The following is a 6,000-nucleotide window of genomic DNA, read 5'->3' as shown; positions in this document are numbered from 1 at the left end:
GTAAGAACTTGGTTTCTTGATCAAGGAGGCCTAGAAAGTCAACTTCATCCAATGTTGAGAGAAAGAAAAGAAAAGTGACTTTCAAGCATTTATACTTCAAAGCAAACGATGCAAGCTTATCGAGACAAATAATCTCTAGGACATTTCATTCATATAACATTGGCCCATACATTAAACTAAAACATGCTCAATTCCACATTTCAATTATGCAACAACTAGCCCTAATTTTAGTAGTATGCAACAACAAGAATAATAACATCAAAATTCACTTACAACGTTATAGAGTATATCCAACCAACATTTTGTTCACAAGACAAAGCTCCAAGACAAGATAAATAGCCCAAATCCATACGTCAAAATTCATCCATGTCCAAACAATATCCACTAAGGAAAAAGTGTGAAATTCTCTATGATTAGAGAGATCCCAAGTCAAGTGATGATACAAATGAATGTATCTAACATGAATACATAGCCTCCTAAGGAGTTTGAATTAGTCTATGGGCCCCTAATGATAAAATAATGTGCAAATAATAACCCCTAATGGTGACAAGCCCACCAGACTAGCTCATAATGTAAAAACAAGCCTCACAAGGGGCCAAATAATGATGTATGCATGTCGTAGGGCCCTCCAAAGGCTCAATAACACCTTGAAGTGCCATATTGAGGGATAAATTCCTCGAAATATGATGGGCAAGGGGGTGGCCCCTTGTTCTCCAAGCAGTAGACATTCGGTGCTCTCAATGGGTCTGAGGGCACATCAATGACCCCATGGGTCTCGATATGAATTAGAGATGTATGTAGATCCTCTACAATGGTCCAAGTGGTGGAATGAATGTTGCCATGACATCGTACAAGTGTTGGGACACCTGCCAAGAGTGTGGGGCTCCTGTGGGGGGCTGTTGGGCATAGTGTACCAATCATGTCACCATCGTCCCAAAAGTGGATCGCTAGTAGTCTCTGAACATCCATGAAGATATGTGGAGTGTTGTATGCTATTGTGGAGGCCCATGGCTCTATATGCACACTCTACATGTGCCAATGTGGACCTCTCGGGGTTAGGATTCCATATAGGGAAGCCAAACCCAAATGGAAACCACCTACAATCCTGCATAAGATCCAATGTGTCCCTAGGCTTCTAGTACAATCAGTCATTAGAATAATCAGGAAAAGGAGTTTACAAGCCATGGATAACAAAGTGGGCACTTCATAATGGCATGCCCTTCCGTAGTGGGCTTTGGCATGTGCTAGTGTCTCCAAACTCCAAAGGGGGTTAGCTAAGTACCTTATTAGGTGGTTTTAGCCCTTAGAGGGGATAGTATGTCCAAGGTACACCCTTCTAATGGGGGTGGCAAGTGACAAATAGGTGAGATGGAATAGGGAATGAGAGGGGCAGCCCTGGGCCACATAATGGGGCATAGGGGTAGCTAGATAAGGGGAAGCCCACACCTGGGTATATAATGTATAGGAGGGAGCAGTCATGGTACATGAGGTGCCTCGACCTTGATTTTTCCACCCTTCTTTATATGCCTTTTTCCTTTTATGAATTTTCTTTAATTAACTGCTCGAGGCTCAAAGGGCAAGAGCATGATGTGTATAATATAGTCGTGATTACCCCTTTTGAGGTAGGCCAGTTCATTGCCCTCCAAGGGTTGGGACAATCATGGGTTCTTGAATGATAGAGAAGGCTCATCTAGGGCCTATGGAACTGGGGTGATGGGCATGGATGGGGTAGAGCTCATGTGTCGTCTTTTGCCCACGTTCTAATTATTTTTGTCCAAGTTGTCTTTTGCATTTTGTGGTACAATTTCCTATTAAATGTGGCCAATTATGCTTTTTCTTCTTTTTTTAGTTGCTTCAACCTTCAAGGCATCATTCTAGGCTTGACCGAAGGTGGGGGGAAATGGGATAGGGATGCTAGCCCTATGTGGACCCAAAATGGGAATGTGGGACTAGGTGGGAGAAATGATGAATGGAGGTATAGTGGGTGGAAAGGGAGTAGTATGTGCGGGTAAAGGAGGGGAACCATGCACCCAAAGTCGGGGTTTCCCAAGTAGTACCACCCTAGAACCAAATCATCAATAAAGGAGATCCCACGGGACTAAGATCCAAGGGTAGCAACCAAAAGAGATCAAGGAGACAAAAGTACAAACTAAGCCCACTTTTTCCACCAAATCCCCCCATCAATCCATACCTAGAGGTATCCATGTTAAGTAAACTCAATACTCAATTATCAAATGAAAAAAGTCATACCTTTAGATTCGGAAGGCCCACCTTCAAACATACGATCAATACAGGTGGGTGAGGAACCACATGGATAGCTCAGGTGTCAGACAAAAGGCACAACGAGCTAGTAGGAGGCATCAAGGGGCTGCTAGCTGCCGACTGAGGCTCATCATGGACAAAAATTTCTCCTAGGGATATCACCCACAAGGTGGTGGGTAACAGTGGCCACACCAAAAAGGGAATCTGTACCCTTGGGAGGAATTCGACTTGAGAGGGAGAGAGAAGAGGGAATTCGACTTGGGGGACCCACATGGAGGAGAAAGGAGGCAACAAGTTAAATTGAGGAGAGGAGCTTCATTTTGGGCCTTTTGTGAATCTAAGAATTGAAGCCCCCTTGTATGCTTAAGCTATTGAGCCAAGTCTACACAATGTTGTTCAACACAAGAGATTTCCAAGTGGAGATTGTTGGTTTGGGGTAGCATCGGATGTGCTTTAGCCATGAAATTTGGTGGAGAGGTTGGGGCACATGAGATCTCCAATACCCAGAAAGGGTTTGGGCAGATTTTAAACAATTTAGGAGATATTAAAATAATTAATATTTTTAATGGAGTCCCTAAGTCTAAACTTAGGGAAAATAAAATATTAATGTGTATTAATATGAAACTGTGTTAGAATGGTCCAAAAGACATGGATCAAACCAAATCTAATCCTAGTCGTTGATTAGGGACTTAATCTCGGTCGTTGATTTGTCAATGAGAAAAGTATAAGAGGAGGCTTGAGGGTCACTTGGAGAACACACTGAGGGAGCCTAGTCAGTTCAGTTTCTGGAGCGGGGTTAGCTGAGAAATTGAACCAGTGGTCTGGAGAGCAGTCAGGAGGCAGCAAGTACGGAACAGAGAGGCAGGAGATCAACGCAGAGGCAGAAGAGATCAAACGCAGGGCCAGAGGAAGCCACAGAGAGGCAGCAGAGACTGTGCAGAGCCAGCAAGGCCTGCGTCATCCACGCAGAGGTTGCAGGAGTGACGAAGAAGGCCAGAGAGGTTGTGCAGAGTCTTAATAGGCTAATGCAGAGGGTTTCAGGCTGATGCAGAGGTGAGTAGTGCCTACGCTGGGTTCAGAAGAAGTGTTGGAAAATTTTTCAATCTATGGGTAAGCCAGTTTGGCAACCTGTTGTACTAGAAGATTGTTGAATAATAAAATCCTCCCTTGCTGCACTCGTTTTCCCACATTGGGTTTTTCCAGGGACATTAGTCTAAAATAACTGTGTCAATGTGTTGATTCTTGTGCATAAGTTTGTTTCTGTATTACGGTGTGATATCTGCAGTAGTATTTATTTTAATGTTTGTTGATGTAATTTCATGAATAATTTATGGTGAAATAAGTAGGAAAAGTAAACCAGTTGCTGTAGTGATAGAATTTTCACATGGTATCAGAGCAAGTAATCAAATACAGAAAGGGAAAATCAGTTATGGGTCGAGACCACGATGCAGAGGCATCTACCTCAAGGGACTCACGCAGATTTTCAGTAGATTGCACAAGATAAAGAGATTTCGATTTCTCTATGTTGGCTTCCAAGTTGGAAGAAGAAGTGGCATGCATGACTAGTGCTGCATCATCAGAAGCATGGTATATAGACAGTGGACCCTCGTGGCATTTGACGAGAATCAGGGAGTGTTTCTCAGAATATCGAGAAGAGAAGATGAACTTTCAGATCACCACGGGGAACAAGGAAAAGTGTACTCCAGTAGGAAAAGGTACCATAGTTTTTCAGACAGAATTGGGAGAGCAGTTCCGTGCCATAAACGCGCTGCATGTACCAGGATTAGGGATGAACTTACTTTCCGTGTCACAAATACAAGGCAAGGGCTATGACGTCTACTTCATCAAGGAAAAGGTATATGTCAAACACCCGAGCTGGAAAAAGAAAGTGCAGATCAGGATCAAAAGTAATCAGTTGTATAGATTACAACTAGAATCTCCAATGGCACTAATAGGCAGTCATGGGGACAAGGACTTGAACGAACTATGGCACAGAAGGATGGGTCACTTGCACCATGGAGCTCTGAGAATTCTCAAAGCACTGTAACAGGAGTTTCGGATCTTAGTATGGAACGAGATGATGTATGCAGGGGATGCACTCTAGGAAAGTATGCCAAGGCGGCATTTCCTAGGAGCAAACAGAGGGCCAAGAGTGTACTAGGATTGACACACTCAGATATCTACGGACCTATGTTCGTCAAAGCTCTCAGCGGTGCCAAGTATTTCCTTAACTTCATTGATGACCGCTCAAGGAAAACTTGGATTTATTTTCTGAAAACCAAGGATGAGGTTTTCTGTTGATTCAAGGAGTTCAAGGCTCTAGTGGAGAATATGACTGGTAAGAAAATAAAAGTCTTGCGCTCAGATAATGGTGGAGAGTATGTCAATAAGGACTTCATTTATTATTGTGCTAAGGAGGGCATCATAAGAGAGTGGACAACTCCCTACAATCTGGAGCAGAATGGGGTGGCAGAAAGGAAAAACAGGACTATTGTAGAAGCAGCTAGGGCCATGCTGTATGATCAGGATATGCCAAAATTCCTATGGGTAGAAGCATGCAACACAGTTGTCTGCGTTTAGAACAAGACTCCTCATCGGGCATTGGGCAAGATTACTCCAGAGAAAGTCTTCATTGGGAATACGCCTGAAGTCAGTTATTTCAGGATATTTGGGAGTTTAGCATATTGCCGCTTATTCGAAGAAAAGAGGAAGAAGTTGGATTAGATTGCAGAAAAGGGGTATCTGGTGGGATATAGTGAGAACGCTAAGGCAGACAAAATCTATCTTCCAGGGAGCAGGAAGGTAGTGGTACGACGAGATGTAAAGTTCATGGAGGACAGAGCTTTCAGAAGATCTCGCGAAATGCCTCCCGAGGAGCAGTCGAAAGAGGATCTGTTGGTCATGCCTCTTCAACCAACGGAAGTGAAGAATCCTTCCTCAGGTCAGGAAGATTCTTAGGATAAGGAGGAGAAGTGAACAGAAGCACCTGCTAGCAGAGGAAGAACTAGCAAAGAACTTCGTTAGATTCTGCGTGATGCAGAGAACTTCATCGGTGAGCCAAGGAACAGTAAGAGGGAACGAAAACAACTAGACAGGTATCAGGCATTAGTAGCTCAAGATGGGGAGCCTGCCAGTTTCAAGGAGGCAGCTTAGCATCAGGTCTGGCTAGATGTGATGGTGGAGTATAACTCCATAATGGTGAATGATGTCTAGGAGGTGGTGTCAAGGCCTCAAGACAGATCTGTGGTAGGTTCAATATGGATCTACAAGATCAAATATGCTGCAGATGGCAGTGTTGAGAAATACAAAGTCAGGTTTGTGGCTAAGGGGTATGCTTAAAAGGAAGGGATTGACTATGAGGAAACCTTCGCCCCAGTATCCAAGTATACATCTATTAGGACTGTGATATCTCTTGCAACCCGGATGGGATGGGAGATCCATCAGATGGATGTCAAGATGACATTTCTAAACAGGGTAATAGAAGAATAGGTATACATTGAACAACCAGAGGGCTTTGAAACTCATGAGAAGAAGTCTCATGTATGCAAACTGAAGAAAGCCTTGTATGGGCTAAAGTAGGCACCGAGAATGTGGTATGGTCGAATAGATGGCTACTTGCAGCAGATGGGGTTTGTCAAGAGTGACACGGATCCGAATCTCTACTATATGGTCGTAGAGAACGAGCCACTTATCTTAGTATTATATGTGGATGATCTCTTTCTGACAAGATCATCCAGA

This window comes from Pinus tabuliformis, chromosome Q, assembly GCF_031772625.1.
Source record: "Pinus tabuliformis cultivar Carrire ecotype Pingquan chromosome Q, CPIR1, whole genome shotgun sequence".
In the NCBI taxonomy this organism is placed as follows: Eukaryota; Viridiplantae; Streptophyta; class Pinopsida; order Pinales; family Pinaceae; genus Pinus; species Pinus tabuliformis.
This window is presented reverse-complemented; position numbering follows the sequence as displayed.